This window comes from Tursiops truncatus, chromosome X (genome assembly GCF_011762595.2).
Source record: "Tursiops truncatus isolate mTurTru1 chromosome X, mTurTru1.mat.Y, whole genome shotgun sequence".
In the NCBI taxonomy this organism is placed as follows: Eukaryota; Metazoa; Chordata; class Mammalia; order Artiodactyla; family Delphinidae; genus Tursiops; species Tursiops truncatus.
The window spans coordinates 79667489-79687658 of NC_047055.1; the positions used below are offsets into that span (position 1 = coordinate 79667489).

The window sequence follows — 20170 nt, forward strand, 5'->3', positions numbered from 1 at the left end:
AGCACTGCCAGGTCCTTAACTTTGGGGGGGTGCGGGAGGGGTGGGGGAGGGGCAGGTCTCTCCATGAAAAACAAAAAGTCCCAATAGACATTCAAGGCCCTTCTTTATTGAAGCAATTTATTTCATTTGCACTGAGAATGATTGTTAAAAGAAAATTTGGTATTTTCCCACACCAATTGTCCCCTCTACACATCAACAGGGCTTTTATTTCTCAATCCTTGCAGGCCCACCCTTCAGAAGCTACTATCTGCTTGACAGTCGCTGAGACCTCTTGTCTTTTTTCCTCTCTCAATTAAACACTAAGGACTGAGGTTCCATCTGCCCTGGAGCAAACAAATCTTTTGTTATACCTGTTTCCCAGTAGCTAGAGAGCTTTTTTCCTTTCTCCAACTTCTATAGTTCTCTTTTCAAAACACTTGAACCTCTTAGTGATTTTTAACTGCAGATGGCACATGAAATTGGTTTCCCAAACTTGGACCAAGCCTCTCCAAAGCCCACTGCTTTTACCCTGCCTCCACCCATCCCTGAACTAGGAAAGAAAAAACCACACACACGTTTCCCTAAGTTGTTATTTTTCTCTTTTCTAAGCAGTCTCATCTTAACATGAATGTGGCAAACTCCTAGGGAGAAATGGTAGGGTGTATCTCCACTGGGTAGGTTTTTCTCTCCACAGCAGATGGGGCTGACCTGGCGGTCTTTGTCTTTTTTTGTTGTTGTTGTTGTTTTTTAAGACTTATTTATTATTTATTTATTTTTAAATTTTATTTATTTTTGGCTGTGTCGGGTCGTAGTTGCGGCACGTGGGCTCTTCGTTGTGGCACACGGGCTTCTCTCTAGTTGTGGTGTGCGGGTTTTCTCTTCTCTAGTTGTGGTGCACAGGTTCCAGAGCACGTGGGCTCTATAGTTTGCGGCATGCGGGCTCTAGTTGAGGCGCACAAGCTCAGTAGTTGTGGTGCGCAGGCTTAGTTGCTCCGCGGCACGTGGGATCTTAGTTCCCTGACCAGGGGTCGAACCCGTGTCCCCTGCATTGTAAGGTGGATTATTTACCACTGGACCACAGGGGAAGTCTCCTGGCCGTCTTTGATAATGCTGTGGGTAGCTGAGCTTTATCCAGCATGATGCCTTCCTTTTCTATGGAAAGACAGAGGGGACCTCAGGTTCAAGCTGAGCAAAGAGCCAACAGAAGTGGAATGGCTCCCCATGCACAGGATTTTGAAGGTGAGAGAAAAGAGAAGGTGAGGAAAGACAAGGGCAGAAAAGGAGGAACAAGAAAGAGTAAGGCAAGAGGGGTGTTTGCAAGTAGAAATAAAGCTATGAAAAGAATAATAGAACCTCTGATTTGGGGGTTGAAAAATGTTAATACTTTTATACTATTATATAAACTATTATAATAAATTATTTTCCAACATATAAAATTTAAATATATGCAATGGGTTCATTACTGTAAAAACATCACATTTGTTGTTAAAACTTCAAATAGCACGGAAGGGTTTAAAGTGAAAAATCCGAGTCAGAGTCCTTCTCCCTCCCTCTCAAAGCCCTCCTCACGCCCCCAGGAGGCCATTGATGATAACAGTCCTTGTGTGTCCTTGGCAGACTTGTTTACAATACGGTATATTATACAATATACAATTATATATTGTATATTATACAATATAAAATTATACAATATATTGTATCGTTCATATACAAACTTATGTGTGCTTTCTAGATGCACAAATGAGATCATATTATACATGCTGGCCCATTCCTTATCCTTTTTCCCTTAAAATTAACAATAACTCTCTGAAATTTTCCCATTGCTTTTTTTAATTTAATTTTTTGGTAGTTTTAAAACAAAGTTTTTTTTTTTAATTGAAGTATAGTTCATTTCCAATGTTGTGTTAGTTTCTGGTGTACAGTACAGTGATTCAGTTATTCACATATGTATTCTTTTTCATCTTTTTTCCATTATAGTTTATTACAAGATACTGAATATAGTTCCCTGTGCTATACAGTAAGACCCTGTTGTTTATCTATTTTATATATAGTAGTTTATATCTGCTAATCCCAAACTCCTAATTTATCCCTCCCCCTCCCTTCCCCTTTGGTAACCATAAGTCTGTTTTCTATGTCTGTGAGTCTATTTCTGTTTTCTAAATAAGTTCATTTATATCATTTTTTATACTCCACATGTAAGTGCTATCATATGATATTTGTCTTTGTCTGACTTACTTCACTTAGTATGATAATCTCTAGGTCCATCCATGTTGCTGCAAATGTCATTATTTCATTATTTTTAATGGCTGAGTAGTATTCCATTGTATATATGTACCACATCTTCTTACTGACTTATTTTCATTGAAGTGAGTTCATTTACAATGTTTGAAGTTTTCCCATTTCTACTCATAGATATCTACTTCATTCTTCTCAATGGCTGCATGGCATCCCATTGTATGGACACCCTGTGGTGTGTGGAACCCTGTTGATTGACATTTAAGTAAAATAGGAAGCCCAGCACAGCACCATCCAATAGAAACAGAATGTGAAGCACAAATGCAAGCCACCTATGGAATTTTGACTTTCCTGGTAGTAGCCACGTTTTCTCCCTGCTGATTTGAGATGTCACTTTTATGATACTCTAAACACTCATATACACATGAACCTCTCTTGGACTATTTTATTTCATTCACCAATTTGCCACTTTCTACACCAGTATCCCCCATTTCCAGTAGCCACATTTAAAAAGTAAAAAAAAAAAAAAAAAAAAGAGAGATTCTAGAAACGATTTTTGACATAGTCAGTTTTCTCCAATATATATCTTGTTTCAACTCATTTCCATACTGAAAATAAAATAAAAAGAAAGAGATGAAATTAATCTTGAGAATATACTTCATTGACTCCAATTATCAAAATTAATTTTCAACATGAAATCAATATTAAAAATTATTAATAAGACAGATCCACCAGAGGGCAGACAGCAGAAGCAAGAAGAACTACAATTCTGCAGCCTGTGGAAGGAAAACAACATTCACAGAAAGATAGACAAAATGAAAAGGCAGGGGACTTTGTACCAGATGAAGGAACAAGATGAAACCCCAGAAAAACAACTAAATGAAGTGGAGATAGGCAACCTTTGAGAAAAAGAATTCAGAATAATGATAGTGAAGATGATCCAGGACCTTGGAAAAAGAATGGAGGCAAAGACTGAGAAGATGCAAGAAATGTTTCACAAAGACCTAGAAGAATTAAAGAACAAACACCTAGAAGAATTAAAGAACAAACAAACAAAGATGAACAATACAGTAACTGAAATGAAAAGTACACTAGAAGGAATCAATAGCAGAATAACTGAGGTAGAAGAACGGTTAAGTGACCTGGAAGACAGAATGGTGGAATTCACTGCTGCGGAATAGAATAAAGAAAAAAGAATGAAAAGAAATTAAGACAGCCTAAGAGACCTCTGGGACAACATTAAACACAACAACATTCGCATTATAGGGGTCCCAGAAGGAGGAGAGAGAGAGAAAGGACCCGAGAAAATATTTGAAGAGATTATAGTCAAAAACTTCCGTAACGTGGGAAAGGAAATAGCCACCCAAGCCCAGGAATCTCAGAGAGTTCCAGGCAGGATAAACCCAAGGAGAAACACACTGAGACACATAGAAATCAAATTGACAAAAATTAAAGACAAAAAAAATTATTGAAAGCAACAAGGGAAAAATGACAAATAACATACAAGGGAATTCCCATAAGGATAACAGCTGATTTCTCAGCAGAAACTCTACAAGCCAGAAGGGAGTGGCATGATATATTTAAAGTGATGAAAGGGAAGAACCTACAACCAAGATTACTCTACCTGGCAAGCATCTCATTCAGATTGGATGGAGAAATCAAAAGCTGTACAGACAAGTAAAATCTAAGAGAATTCAGCACCAGCAAACCAGCTCTACAACAAACACTAAAGGAACTTCGCTAAGTGGGAAACACAAGAGAAGAAAAGGACCTACAAAACAAACCCATAACAAGTAAGAAAATGGTCATAGGAACATACATATCGATAATTACCTTAAATGTGAATGGATTAAATGCTCCAACCAAAAGACACAGGCTCGCTGAATGGATAAAAAAACCAGACCCATATATATGCTGTCTACAAGAGACCCACTTCAAACCTAGGGACACATACAGACTGAAAGTGAGGGGATGGGAAAAGATATTCCATGCAGATGGAAATCCAAAGAAAGCTGGAGTAACAATACTCATATCAGATAAAATAGACTTTAAGGAACGTTACAAGAGACGAGGAAGGACACTACATAGTGATCAAGGGATCAATCCAAGAAGAAGATATAACAATTATAAATATATATGCACCCAACATAGGAGCACTTCAATACATTAGGCAACTGCTAACAGCTATAAAAGAGGAAATCGACAGTAACACAGTAATAGTGGGGGACTTTAACACCTCATGTACACCAATGGACAGATCATCCAAACAGAAAATTAATAAGGAAACACAAGCTTTAAATGACACAATAGACCAGATAGATTTAATTGATATTTATAAGACATTCCATCCAAAAACGGCAGATTACACTTTCTTCTTCTCAAGTGCACACGGAACATTCTCCGGGAGAGATCACATCTTGGGTCACAAATCAAGCCTCAGTAAATTTAAGAAAATTGAAATCATATCCAGCTTCTTCTGTGAGCACAACGCTATGAGATTAGAAATCAATTACAGGGGAAAAAACATAAAAAACACAAACACATGGAGGCTAAACAATACGTTACTAAATAACCAAGAGATCACTGAAAAAATCAAAGAAGAAATCAAAAACTACCTAGAGGCAAATGACAACGAAAACACAATGATCCAAAACCTATGGGATGCAGCTAAAGCAGTTCTAAGAGGGAAGTTTACAGCAATACAATCCTACCTCAAGAAACAAGAAAAATCTCAAATAAACAATCTAACTTTACACCTAAAAGAACTAGAAAAAGAAGAACAAACAAAACCCAAAGTTAGTAGAAGGAAAGAAATCATAAAGATCAGAGCAGAAATAAATGAAATAGAAGCAAAGAAAACAATAGCAAACATCAATAAAACTAAAAGCTGGTTCTTTGAGAAGTTAAACAAAATTGATAACCTTTAGCCAGACTCATCAAAAAAAAGAGGGAGAGGACTCAAATCAATAAAACTAGAAATGAAAAAGAAGTTACAACAGACACTGCAGAAATACAAAGCATCCTGAGAGACTACTACAAGCAACTCTATGCCAAAAAATGGACAACCTGGAAGAAATGGACATATTCTTAGAAAGGTTAAACCTTCCAAGACTGAACCAGGAAGAAATAGAAAATATGAGCAGACCAATCACAAGCACTGAAATCGAAACTGTCATTAAAAATCTTCCAACAAACAAAAGCCCAGGACCAGATGGCTTCACAGGTGAATTCTATCAAACGTTTAGAGAAGAGCTAACACCCATCCTTCTCAAACTCTTCCAAAAAATTGCAGAAGAAGGAACACTCCCAAACTCATTTTATGAGGCCACCATCACCCTGATACCAAAACCAGACAAAGATACTACAAAAAAAGAAAATTACAGACCAGTATCCCTGAGGAATATAGAAGCAAAAATCCTCAACAAAAGACTAGAAAACAGAATCCAACAACACATTAAAAGGATCATACACCATGATCAAGTGGGATTTATCCCAGGGGTGCAAGGATTCTTCAACATATGACAATCAATCAATGTGATACACCATATTAACAAATTGAAGAATAAAAACCATATGATCATCTCAATGGATGCAGAAAAAGCTTTTGACAAAATTCAACACCCATTTATGATAAAAACTCTCCAGAAAGTGGGCATAGAGGGAACCTACCTCAACATAATAAAGGCCATATACGACAAACCCACAGCAGCCATCATTCTCAATGGTGAAAAACTGAAAGCATTTCCTCTAAAATCAGGAACAAGATAAGGATGTCCACTCTCGCCACTATTATTCAACATAGTTTTGGAAGTCCTAGCCATGGCAATCAGGGAAGAAAAAGAAATAAAAGGAATACAAATGGGAAAAGTAGAAGTAAAACTGCCACTGTTTGCAGATGACACAATACTATACATAGAGAATCCTAAAGATGCCACCAGAAAACTAGTAGAGCTAATCAATGAATTTGGTAAAGTTGCAGGATACAAAATTAATGCACAGAAATCTCTTGCATTCCTATACACTAATGATTAAAAATCTGAAAGAGAAATTAAGGAAACACTCCCATTTACCATTGCAACAAAAAGAATAAAATATCTAGGAATAAACCTACCTAGGGAGACAAAAGACCTGTATGCAGAACAGTATAAGACACTGACGAAAGAAATTAAAGATGATACAAACAGCTGGAGAGATATACCATTTTCTTGGATTGGAAGAATCAACATTGTGAAAATGACTATACTACCCAAAGCAATCTACAGATTCAGTGCAATCCCTATCAAACTCCCAATGGCATTTTTCAGAGAACTAAAACAAAAAATTTCACAATTTGTATGGACACACAAAAGACCCCAAATAGCCAAAGCAATCTTGAGAAAGAAAAACGGACCTGGAGGAATCAGGCTCCCGGACTTCAGACAACACTACAAAGCTACAGTAATCAAGACAGTATGGTAGTGGCACAAAAACAGAAATATAGATCAATGTAACAGGATAGAAAGCCCAGAGATAAACCCACACACCTATGGTCAACTAATCTATGACAAAGGAGGCAAGGATATACAATGGAGAAAAGACAGTCTCTTCAAAAAGTGGTGCTGGGAAAACTGGACAGCTACGTGTAAAAGAATGAAATTAGAACACTCCCTAACACCATACACAAAAATAAACTCAAAATGGATTAGAGACCTAAATGTAAGACCAGACACTATAAAACTCTTAGAGGAAAACATAGGAAGAACACTCTTTGACATAAATCACAGCAAGATCTTTTTTGATCCACCTCCTAGAGTAATGGAAATAAAAACAAAAATAAACAAATGGGACCTAATGAAACTTGAAAGCTTTTGCAAAGCGAAGGAAACTACAAACAAGACAAAAAGACAACCCTCAGAATGGGAGAAAATATTTGCAAACGAATCAACGGACAAAGGATTAATCTCCAAAATATATACAGCGCATGCAGCTCAATATTAAAAAACAAACAACCCAATCAAAAAATGGGCAGAAGACCGAAATAGACATTTATCCAAAGAAGAGATACAGATGGCCAAGAAGCACATGAAAAGCTGCTCAACATCACTAATTATTAGAGAAATGCAAATCAAAACTACAATGAGGTATCACCTTACACCAGTTAGAACGGTCATCATCAGAAAATCTACAAACAACAAATGCTGGAGAGGGTGTGGGGAAAAGGGAACCGTCTTGCACTGTTGGTGGGAATGTAAATTGATACAGCCACTATGGAGAACAGTATGGAGGTTCCTTAAAAAACTAAAAATAGAATTACCATATGACCCAGCAATCCCACTACTGGACATATACCCAGAGAAAACCTTAATTCAAAAAGACACATGCACCCCAATGTTCATTGTGGCACTATTCACAACAGCCAGGTCATGGAATCAACCTAAATGCCCATCAACAGATGAATGGATAAAGAAGATGTGGTATGTATATACAATGGAATATTACTTAGCCATAAAAAGGAACGAAACTGGCTCATTTGTAGAGACGTGGATGGATCTAGGGACTGTCATACAGAGTGAAGTAAGTCAGAAAGAGGAAAACAAATATTGTATATTAATGCATATATGTGGAACCTAGAAAAATGGTACAGATGAACCAGTTTGCAGGGCAGAAATAGAGACACAGATGTAGAGAACAAACGTATGGACACCAAGGGGAGAAAGTGGTGGGGGTGGTGGTGTGATGAATGGGAGATTGGGATTGACATATATACACTAATATGTATAAAATGGATAGCTAATAAGAACCTGCTGTATAAAAGAGTAAATAAAATAAAGTTCAAAAATTAAAAAAAATAGACTACGAAAGCAGAAATAAACATATTGGACTACATCACACTAAAACACTTTTCTTGGTAAAGGAAACCATCAACAGAATGAAAAGGCAACTTTCAGAATGGGAGAAAATATTTGCAAATCATGTATCTAATAAGGGGTTAATATCCAAAATATATAAAGAACTCACACAACTCAATATAAAAAAAATTCCAATTAAAAAAATTATTAATAAGACATTTAACACTCTTATTTTCATACTCAGTTTTAAAATCCGGTGTGAATTTTACACTTATAGCACATTGCAATTCAGACTAGCCAATTTCAAGTGCTCAAGAGCCGTACATGGCTGGTGGCTGTGGTACTGGAGAGTGGAAGTCTAGCAGGCAGAGACCAAAATGTCACCTGAGTTGTGTGTCTCTGTGGTGGGTAGGAATGGATTAGAAGGGCAGAAGCTGAGAATGAAAACCTCAGCGTCACAACTTGGGACAATTCCTGGGGCCTCTCGGGTCCTTTGTGTGTGGACCCCCATAAACTCGCTGCACGCTGGCCTGGTGCAGGGCAGAATAGCCAACGCAAGTACAAAAAGCCCAGCTCCTTACCCCTCATGGGCTCTAGCTCTGCTGGCCACAGAGATAAGGAAAGGACCTCGAGTACTCAGGAAGTGATAATCTGGGGCCTGTCACAGGTTCCCCTTTCTTTGCTTCCAGAGGTACTTCTGTTCACAGCTTCTCATTGTACTTAATGAGCGTTGTACCCAATGCTCCATTTCCTTTTTTCAAAAACAGAGTGGTGTGGCAATGGGGCTCTGAGGAAAGCCCTGGCACTGGGGTTGAGGAGGGTGTGGTGTGAGGAGCCCACACTGTGGCTTACTCAACTGTGAGATCTTAACCCAGTGGCCCCCAGAGCTGCTGCGGTCCTTGGTGTCAGTGGTGACAGCCATGGCAGCCCAGCCTAGCACCTGGAATGGTGAGCATGAGCACGATTGCATACTGTGAGGGGATTTGCAGTGGGGTTTGAGGTTGGGGGTTGGCGCCTGGATGGGTGCTGGCAGTGCGCGACGAGGCAGGTGGCTGGAGGGCCCTGAGGATGGGGAAGCCAGCTTTGGCCTGGCCTGAGCCAGGCCAGGTTTGGGAAGCATTTGGACTTCCCAGCAGGCTTGAGAGCTTGCCCCCGGGTTGGCAGGAAGCTGAGAAATGTGATTATCCCCTGCAGGGCAGCATGCTGTCCCTGGGCAACGGTGGTGGCCCCATGCCCACTGCCTGACTGATTTCCAAATCAGCCCTACCCCAGCCTACCCTTCCCCTCCTGGCCAGCCACAAGAACCAACCCATGGTGGCGGGCTGGGCCAAGGTCTCACAGTGGACTCTGGAGCAGGAGAAAGGAATGTCGTCCTGTGGCAGCTGGGAGGGAGCTCTTCTTCACCTATCTCACACCCAGTTTGCCCGCGGCTGCCTTGCGGGGGCGGAGGCCCAGCATTCCTCTTTCACTCCTGCTGCTGCCTCCTCCAGCCCTGCAGCCTAGAAACTCTCAGAGGGATCAGACTCTCAGAGGGATCAGAAGAAACCCAACTGCTTTCTGCCTGGTCACCTAAGCTGGAGCCTCCCAACAAGTCGAGCCTGGGCCAGAGGAAAAGGACTAGGAAGACAGAGCAGCTTCACAAAGTGCCATATGCACATGGTGCCCTCACCCCAGTTCCACTGTGCCAGCTCCCTCCCCCAGCTGGCCAAAGGGTGGAACCCTGCTAATTAAGACTCATCCCTGAATGTCAGTAGCTCAGCACCTAATGCAGAGCCCGGTGCATACATGGGAGCTAACCAGTAGAGTTCCCATGGATGGATGGATGGATGGATGAACATGCTCTAGATTTTGTCTTTGCTGTACTACTTGCTCCCAAAACCCTCAAACTAAAATCTCTCACATCATCACTTTAGTGCCTTCTACTCCAGGCACCTAGGCTGACACTAAACTCCAGTAACTAAGAAAAATTCCTGAGTACAACCAGCCCAAGGATTCCTGAGGGTAGGCTTGGAGAATGGTCTCACAACCTTGTCTCTCCTCACATTATTGCTTGTAGGGTCTTCTGGGGTGAATCATCCTACTTTGAGAATCAAGAGCATGGGGGTTGGGTTCAAGTCTCAAGCCTGCTTTTTCCTATCTATGTAACCTTAGTCAAAAGTCATTTTTCCTCTCCAAGACTTAGGACTCTGCTCTGTAAAATGGAGCTAAAAATACCTATCTGGGATTATGGTAAGGAATAAATGAGAAAATGTATTAGGTTGAACCCTAAGAAATTGCCCCAAAACAGTTGAACACCAGCAATTTTGTACGGTTCAACCTAATATATAAAGTGTTTTATCCCTTTCATCAGAATACAGGTCAAACTAATAGAAGCAACCACTTCTCCACCAATCATGGCTGCAGGCATTTCCTGCAGTAGTTTGGCCTGGGAACAGGGTGACTCGTGGCAGCTCCTGCCTGGAAATGATTTACCCACAAGAGCACAGTAGGAGTTGGCACCTTCTCCTGACCTGGGTGAGAGTGCCCACTCCCTAGGTCAAGTTGCAAGGCAGAGATGGCCCAGGACGGGCCTTCCTTCCCAGGGGCAGAGCCACAGGGGTCCCAGGCCACCAGGCACTTGGAAGAAACTGAAAGCAGCTGCCTGCCAGCTTTTCTCTGCCTAGTGACAGCTGTCAAGCCCAGATCCTCTTGATCCAGCAAAGATCCAGGCCTGAGAAAGCTCCAATTTGGAACTGACAGCTGTGGTGACCACAGTAGGAAAAGCCCTCTCACCATCCTACATATCTGCTACCCAATCCCAGCTCTAGCTGTAAAAGTCACAGGGATTTCAGGTGGGAGGGGGATGGGAGGAGTCAAGAGAAATGCCCATTGACTAGCCACGCCTTGGATGCTGGCGCCCCAGGCTGATGAGGACCACGGGAGCACTAAGCAGACATTTATAGAGTGCCTACTCAGTGTTTCCCACCGAGGGCATGATTGTCATTTTGGTTAAGACAATTCATTGTATAGGACTGTCCTGTGCATTGCAGGACAAGTAGCATCTGACAGCAAGATAAGGATAGGGTGCACATTGTAAGCCTAAGAACTGGGTGAGTCCCAGCCACTGAGGCTCAGGAGAAGGGCCCCAGCAGAGTGGTAGCCTCTCCACCGTTCTGAATGGCACCTTGAAGGTGACTTTTTTAACTAGATGCTCCACAACTATGTGTTGGCCTGATGGCTGTGAGCTACCCCATGATCCTAGTGCCTGGGTAATCTTGCCTGGGCCAGTGGAGACATGTAAAATCACTCAGACCCGGCCTGGGACCTCAGGGGAGAAAAGCCAGGGAAGACATCCCCCAGGAGCTGCCCAAATTGAGTGTGTACCACTGGCAGGCAGTGAACCACTCTGCTGAGGGCCCCAAGCCCTGGCCAGCCTGTGCCAGAGAGTCCACATGGAGAGTGAGGCCAACTCGACCCACGGCCCAAGTGCTAGTTTCCCAGCATCAAGCAGGATGGCATGTGTGAAATTTGTTCAGGGAAGTGTGATGAATCTCCAACTTGAGCTACAGCATTGACTCCCAGAGCACAGAGGTGCCTGACCAGGAGTCCATGTACTTGGATGGGGAAAAAAATGACAACTTTGTCTTCACTAACCTCTAACTGAAATTTCACCTTTCCTTCCCTAATGAATGCAGCAGCACACTGAAGTCATATTAGCACTACCTGCGACTTTGTCTCCAGTTAGAACTGCAGAGATTTTTCTATCTCATTACCATTGCTGCAGGTATTTTGAAATAACATTACACTCATGGCTACTTCAAAAGTGTGGTCGTTACTGGACCTGCCACTAGATCATGTTACTCAATGTGCTAATAATGAAATGTCTATTACTATATCACAAATTTTAAAACATATATATTTATAACCATCTTTAAATATGGTTGGCTTCCCTTGTAATCCTATGTATCTTATTTTATGCTTATAGAAACATTCCAAGAAGGAGTCCATAGGTGTCATCAGACTCCCAAAACGGTCCAAGCCATAAATGTGTTAAGAACTACTGGGTTCTAGAGTTGGCAGGAAATCAGGCTGATTGGGGTCAACAGGGAAGGCCTGGATGCCAGAAGAGGCAGCACGGGCTTGTGCTCTGCAGGCACCAGGAGGATGCTAAAGGTTTCTAAGCAGGAGACTGCACAAGATGATGCTGAGGTTTCCAGCCTGGGATTCCAGAGATGGTTGTAGCATTAACAGAAATAGAGAAGTCAGGAGGAAAGTTTGATCGGGGTGGTGGGAGAGGGTTTTGTTTTAAACATATTAAATTTGGGACTAAAAAAATGGACATCCAGGTGAAGTTGTCCACCCAGCTCTGGGAAATGCAAATGGGCAGACTGGGAGAGTGGCCATGGCAACAGGAAAGATTTGGGCGGGGGGGTCATCCTTCAAGATGGTCATGGAAGCATTTGGAGTAATTGCAGTCATCAGTGGAAAAAGGACAGTGGGAGAAAAGAGGCCAAGGCAAGGGGCTGTCATAGGCTGGCTTCTCTGGGAAACAGATTCTGAGATTTTTGTTCAGGTTTATGGGACTGGCTTCTAGAACAGCACCTGTGAAGAAGTAAGGGAAGCAGGATTGGTCAAAGGCAGGAGTTGAACTGCAAAACACAGTCACACTGGAGACCTTAGCTGACCCCGTGAGGAGCTCTGAGCTGGGATGGTCCCTTCAGAGGGTCCCAACTGAGGCTGGCGGCTGGGCCTTTCTCCTCCCACCACCCTTTCCCCCATCTATTGACTAGTCTTTGGATGTAGGCTGCCCTCCCCCCAGGGAAGGAGCATTACCTTGGATAGGGACTCAACTGTGAGCCATCAGCCAACATCTCTGGCAGCTGGGGGATTGAGTGCCTTGGTCCTAAATGGCGAAGAGGGGAAGCTCAAAGTCTGTTCTCCCAGCCACAGGGAAAGTGCAAGTGGCTACCCCCCCCCAACCCTGCGCAGGCCTCTGAGCAAGTCCCACCCTGCCGTCCACAGCCAGTTGTAGGAGTCCCAGGGACAGTGAGTCAGGGCCTAAAAGGAATTTGAGTCCTTGGTGCCTGTAATTCAGGTCCTCAGTATCTCCTCCAACCTCTCCCATTTGGGGCTAAGCTGGGGGGAAGTTGGAGAGAGCTGAGCCGTTGCCATTCTCTGCAGTTTGTTTTTAAGAGGTTACCAAACTAAGCAAACCAACCACAGCAGAAACAGGTTCTGTGGCCTCTGTGTCCCTCCCTTCCTTCTGGGGCGACCCACATCTCAAAGAGGGGATGTCACCACAATTGAGGTTAGAGCCCTGCTCACAAGGCCTGCAGTCTGTCCAGGAAATGATACCGTTAGAGCTGCCAAATAAAAAGAGGTTGGACTTCATTTTGAAAGCGAGAAACGTACAAACTTGACTTTTGATTTTGACATTTATGTCCTAAGACCAAAAAAGCAAACCAAATAGCAACCAAACTGATTAGGCACAAACTCTCCCCAAACTTTAAAATCCAGAAAGATTGATTCGTTCATTCATTCATTCATTCATTCATTCCACAAAAAAATAACAGGTTCTGAGTTTGCAAAATGATAGGCTGACAGACCAAATGTGGCTGAAGACCAGCTTGTTGTTGTTGTTGTACATAGTTTTAAAAAATAATTTAAGTCAGTTGCCAATTCACTTTTTATTTTAACATCTTTATTGGAGTATTATTGCTTTACAATGCTGTGTTAGTTTCTGCTGTATAACAAAGTGAATCAGCTATACGTATACATATATCCCCTTATCTCCACCCTCTTGTGTCTCCCTCCAACCCTCCCTATCCCTCCCCTCTAGGTGGTCACAAAGCACCGAGCTGATCTCCCTGTGCTATGCGGCTGCTTTCCACTAGCTATCTAGTTTACATTTGGTAGTGTATATATGTCCGTGCCACTCTCTCACCTCATACCAGCTTACCCTTCCCCCTCCCCGTGTCCTCACGGCCATTCTCTAGTAGGTCTGCAACTTTATTCCTGTCCCACCCCTAGGTTCTTCATGGAATCTAAGGGAAAAAAAAAAAAGGTTCTGGAGACCCTAGGGACCAATTCACTTTTTTAAAAATTGTAAGATCTGACCACAATAAATCCGTCAGCAAGAACTAAGTGCTGCCCCCTTGTGGATGGGCGTGGGTCCCCCCCCTCCCCAGTTCACCTCAGACCCCATTCAAGCCTGCTGTTCTCCTCAGCAGGGGCCCTGTCATGTCAGCGTTTGTGTTCGTGAACACTAGACCCAGAAAAGATGGATGCTAGGATTGCAATGCTGGATGGTGTTATGGCTCTTGCTCACAGGGCTGTCTCTGCTCTCTTCCGCTCACTACCTAGGGTGGGACTTGGACCCACCGACCTAGACATTGCAGACTCATTGTGTACCAACAGACAGGGCCTTGGGGAAGGAGCCACAAATGTGGTCAAGAGAAGTTGGGAAAACTTAACAGAGATTCTAGGAGGATGGGTAGACTTCTACTGGGTGGCAAAGAGGGCAGGGGTAGGGGAAAGAGGCGTGTCAGCACAAAGGAATGCCGGAGGATGGCGCTTCTAAAGGAAGTGGCACGTGTGTAGTGGAGAGGGGTGGAGGAGGCCTTGCCAGCCAGGCTGAGGAACTGGCTTTTTATCCCAGAGGTTTTGAGGCAGAGGCATGAGGTGATCTGACATGTGCGACTAGAAGATGACTCTGGTGACCCCATGGAGGGCAAGACCCCAGGCAGGGAGGACAGGCAGGAGGTTCCTGCCACTGTTTAGGTGAGAAGTAATAGGGCTTTGATTTGGGGAGGTGCCAGTGAGTAGAGGAAGGAAGCGATTCAAGAGGGATTTAGGAGGTCAGACTAACAGGTCCTCTTGATTCCTCAAGGTGGGTGGGAACTTGCACACCATGGCGCATTGCTGAGCTCTGCTGGCGGCCACAGTAGCGGGTGCCCTTTGTTCGGCACTTGCCCATCCGTTAATGCACTCCAACCTCAAAGCCAAAGACAGCCAATGGACTGTCTTTCCACAAGGCAAACAGCTCCTTGAAGAGCTCCCTAGCATCCCTCCGGACACCCTGGCACATCCTGACCTTAGCCATAGTGCATAGTCTCCTCAAACCATCCTTTGCTTCAAAGCAAAGTCCAAGAGGTCAGGGACTGTGCCCATCCTGGTCATCACTGTATCCCCGAATGCCTGTGTGCCCAGTACAGAGAAGGACCCAATGTATTTGTTGAATGAATGAACTATTTTTTTGGCACCTACTTTGTGTCTGGTACTTTGCAAATATTAATTCATTTCATCTTTAAAACATCCCCATGAGGATAAGCCAGGTATGCTTATGATCCCCATTTTGTAGATGAGGAAAATGAGGCATGGAGAGGTGGAGAGACTTGCCCAGGGCCATGGGGCTTCGGAAGAGACAGAGCTGGGATTTGACTCCTGACTGATGCTGGTTCCCCTACAACACACTGCTCCAAAGTGTGCATTCAAACAGGATCTCGATTGAGAAGGTTGAGGTTGTCCCATTTTTTTCTTGTTTATTAAAAAACCCACATATTTAGAGAAGTTAGATTTGCCCCTCAGAGTGCAAAGCATAATTTCCACTCAGTGAGAAAGTCATCTCACCCCAGTGGGAGATGCAGCTGAAACTCACAGGACTGAACATCCCCTGGAGGATGCAGGAACAGAGGGGCGAAATGCCTCCCTCTGGCCCAGGTGTCTTTTCTCTACCAACTTCTTCTTAATCAGAGTGTGATATGAGGACCAGCAGCAATAGCAGCACCTGGGACCTAGTTAGGAATACAGCATCTCAGCACACACCCTCTTCCCACCTACTGATTCAAACCTTCATTTTAACAACATCTTCATGGGATTCATATGCATGAAAAGTTTGAGAAGCACTGACCGAGGGGGCAGCCTCTGAGAGTGACCTAGCTCCTCACCAGATCGGAGCTCCCTGAGGGCAGGGCTGTGTCTTGTTGTGTCCCCAGGTTCCTTGCACAGTGCCGGGCACCTAGCGGGTACTTAGTAATGTGTGTTGAATGAGTATATTGCTGAAGAAATCTAGCCACATACAGCCAGCTTAGGCACAGATAGAATCATGTACCAGGCACATTGTGCAGCCCTGCCCGCCCCTGTCACCCACTTCTGCAAGCTGCCCAAGGCAGAGGCCCAGTCCTGGGGCTCCTTCTTAGCCTATGGTCCCGTGAGGGAGGCCCAACACCAGGGAATTTGTCTCTATAGGCCTTAGACTTTGGACAGGATGCTGAATAGGCTTGCTTCCTCCATCCTCCTACCCCGAAAACCCCAAGGAGGAACTTCTGAGGTGCCCACACTCTGGTTTTTGCTCTCTTCACTGAGAGCCTGGCCTCCTCAGCACCAGTGACCACCGCCATCCCCATGCCACTTCTCAAATGCCCCCCCTGGAAATCCAGGTCCCTTCCAGGGTGCAGAAGGTGCTGCCAGGTGCTGGCTACCAAGCCCTTGCTGAGCGTGCAACCAAAATAAACCTCAGTTGATATGGAAACGGGTCAAATTATTTTAAGAAAAAAATTGCTCCTTCATTAAGTCACGTTGTTATGGCAACTGGGATTAGGAAAGTAACTTGGCCGAGGAGGTTATGTGCAATGTTTTGGGACTGAGAGTTTTCAGAAGAGCGGAAAACAATTTGTGAGCTCATCTCCTTATCGCCTGGTTCTGCCTAGAAGAGGAGGAGGAGGAGGGCCAGTTGAGGATCAAGCCATCCCACCTGGGTGGGCTTGTGCAGGGGGACTGGGGGCCGCTCGCGGGGGACCCGCCTGTGGTGATGCAGGCTGAGGTCATAAAGGATACGTGGGAAAGGAAGCTACCCGGGAAGAGGATGTCCTGACCAGAGGTCCAGAACTGCGTGTGCAAGCGAGCCCTCCACTCTGCTGCCAGAGGAACGCCACAACTTCCTGGAATAAGGGGAAGGCAGGAGAGTTGAAGAAAAATCACAGTAGCTACTCTTGATTGGGTCCTAACTATGTGCTGGGCACTGAGCTAAGTTGGCTCTCACATTCAATCCTTGCCACAACCCTGCCAGGCATTATTATTACCTCAGTTTTGCAAATAAGGAGACTGAGTCTTAGGTCTGTGGAGTGACTTGTCAAAAGTCACACAGTAAGTGCAGAGCTGGGATTGGAATCTTAGTCACCGCTTGTGGCCTTTGCTGCAAAGTCAAGGGACTAATCAGCTGAAACATGAAACCAGGTATTATCTTATGCCCTCATTCATTCATTCATTCAGTTCAAAATAATTTATGGAGCACCTACTCTGTGTCAGGTCCTGAGAAGAGCATAGACAAATTACATTTGCTTTTTGCCTTCAAGGGGTCCAAGGACGCGTTGGGGGGAAACGTTGCAGTAAGTTGGGTACCAATACAGGCAGCCCCAGGCAAGATGCTGGGCAGCGTGGGGAGCCAGAGGGCCCTGCACAGAAGGAATGGCAAATCGGTCCCTCCTCAGAGGGGCCCTACTCTCGCTTCTTGATTCCCTCTCCCTTTCAGATATTCCAAAGGGCTCCTCAGACTCAGGAAACACTGGCCTTTGGGATGGGAAGAAGAGAGATTGAGGGTCTCAAGCCAACAAGGAGAGGGGTGGGAGCACCTGAGACTCCAAGGGTCAGGAAAGGAGGCCAATCAGAGGGCCCAGCCTCGGTCAAGTTTTCTGCTTCCTTCCCTACAAAGTTGGGCAATGCACTGTGAACCTTGGCAGTGGAGGAGGTTAGGAGGCTGCTGTGAGGTGTCCTGGGCCCATTAGAAAAAGCGGGCTCCATCCCGCTAAGCTTTTATGCACCAAGGCTTTTCTTAATACATAGCAAAATCTGCTTTTGAAATTGCCACCTAGTATTAAATGAATAGTGCTGAGGCCCTTCACCCTCTTCTCTTTCTAGCCTTGAATAGGCTACTGTTGTGAGATTATCACCAGCCTGTTGTATGTTGGTTTGCTTGGTGTTATGTAGCTGTCAGCATGGGCTGGAGCCCAGCTGAATAACAAGGGCCTAAGAAAGAGCCCCTCACCCAGCCCAAGACAAAGCCTTCAGAGCCTGCCTGGAGGATCACCAGCCCAGGACCAAGCGGGTACACCCTCACCCCAGCACACCACAGTCAGTGCTCAGCAGGGAGCACAAAGGGGGTCCATCTGCACTCCAGAGACCCAGTGAGGGCCCTCACACGCAGATGCGCACACACACACGCGCGTGCACACACACACACACCAGGTCTTGTGCAGTTTTGAGTAGGGGAATAAAATTTGCCAGAAATTAAACATCCCCATTCCCATTTAATCCTCACTGTGAGGTAGATGCTATTTTTCCCATTTTATAAAAGATAAAACAGAGGCTCTCAGAGGGCTAGTGACATGCCCATGGTCACACAGCTGGGAAGTCACAGAGCTGGGATTAAGAACCACAGAGTTCTCATCTCTCACTGCTTCCAGGGCTAGAAGAACCCCCCAGAAAACTGCCTTATGACTCTGTCAACTGCCTCAGCAGCCCCAAGCACTATTTACATTCAGCTCGGTGTTAGCAAAGCCACTGCCCACTGGAATCACTGGGGATATATATGATTAAGAAATCATATCTATTTCTGCAAGCTGGGTTGGAAAATTAACTGTCAGAGAGACCTGAATTTAAGTGTAGGGCTACTCTTTACTGGCTGAGTGATTTACAGAGCCTCTCAATCTCATTTTTTAAATGAAAGCTTGTTGTAGGAATTAGAGATAATATATGTACGGGGCTTACCTAATGCCTGACATACAATAGGAACTGAATAAAGGTTAAAAAAAAAAGAATCATCTGGAGAGTTTTTTAAAATAGTCCATGTTGGAGCCTTACTCCAGACCAAGTAAATCAAAATCCCTGAGGGTAGAGCCCAGGGATTAGTATTTTTAAGTTCCCCAGATAGTTCTAAGGTACAGGTGACATTCCAGGAATGACACCCACGGCCCCTCTCTTCAAGGAGCTCCCAACCAGTGGAAAAGACAGAGATCACCGGGCAACCACAGTCCACAGCAGCCAGGACTGCTGCCAGGTGCTGGGACCAGGATTGGGTAGCAGCTGACAGCAGGTGGTAAGCGCCATCGAAAGCTAAATTAAAGAATCACAGGGAGGGCTTCCCTGGTGGCGCAGTGGTTGAGAGTCCGCCTGCCGATGCAGGGGACACGGGTTCGTGCCCCGGTCCGGGAAGATCCCACATGCCGTGGAGCGGCTGGGCCCGTGAGCCATGGCCGCTCAGCCTGCGCGTCCGGAGCCCGTGCTCCGCAACGGGAGAGGCCACAACAGTGAGAGGCCCGTGTACCGTAAAAAAAAAAGAAAAAGAGGGACTTCCTTGGTGGCACAGTGGATAAGACTCCACGTTCCCAATGCAGGAGGCCCGGGTTTGATCCCTGGTCAGGGAACTAGATCCCACATGCACACCGCAACTAAGAGTTCACATGCCGCAACTAAGGAGCCAGCAAGCTGCAACTAAGGAGCCCACCTGCTGCAACTAAGATTCAGCACAACTGAATAAATAAATAAATATATATGTATTTTAAAAAAAAAAAGAAAAAGAAAAAAAAGAAAAAGAGAAACCATGCAACAACCTAATGACAAGACTTTCACAGGGAATTCCGTGGCGGTCCAGTGGTTAGGACTACGCACTTCCACTGTCAAGGGTGCGGGTTCGATCCCTGGTCTGAGAACTAAGATCCCACTAGCTGCGCTGTGCGGCCAAAAATAAAAAAAAGAGTTATAGCAGCAGTAGCAGTTCCAAGGTAGCATGTTAGCAGTGAGGAAGGGCTGCACTGATCCTCCACACACTCACACTCAGTCCCCCTCAGCATCAGGAGCAGATATTTGCAAGGACAGTTGGCTGGAGTGAGAGTCACTCGTTTATTCACTCAACATGCATTTACCCAGCACCTACTATGTGTCAGGCACTGTGGATAGGCTGGTGACCAAGACAGACAAAGTCCCTGGCCTCAGGGAGTTTACCATCCAGTGAAAGGCAAATAGACAGGAAACAATGAAATCAATAAACCAGAAAAGTTTCAAATGGTGGAAGCCCTATGAGGGAAAGCAAGCAGAGATGTGGCCAGGGCGACTAGGATCTGGGTACCATAGGATTGCAGGATCAGAGAAGGTCT

At 44.6% G+C, this 20170-nt stretch overlaps 1 protein-coding gene and 1 long non-coding RNA gene across 7 annotated transcripts in view; both read left to right on the top strand.

Moving 5' to 3' along the window:
• NHSL2 (NHS like 2) overlaps window positions 1–20170 on the top strand; it is a 275443-nt gene that overhangs the window by 214053 nt on the left and 41220 nt on the right. The gene's annotated exons all lie outside the window — the stretch shown is intronic.
• On the top strand, window positions 71–19615 carry LOC141277598 (uncharacterized). The gene is made up of 2 exons (XR_012329231.1): window positions 71–1996; window positions 2392–19615. It is a non-coding gene; the product is annotated as an uncharacterized lncRNA (long non-coding RNA).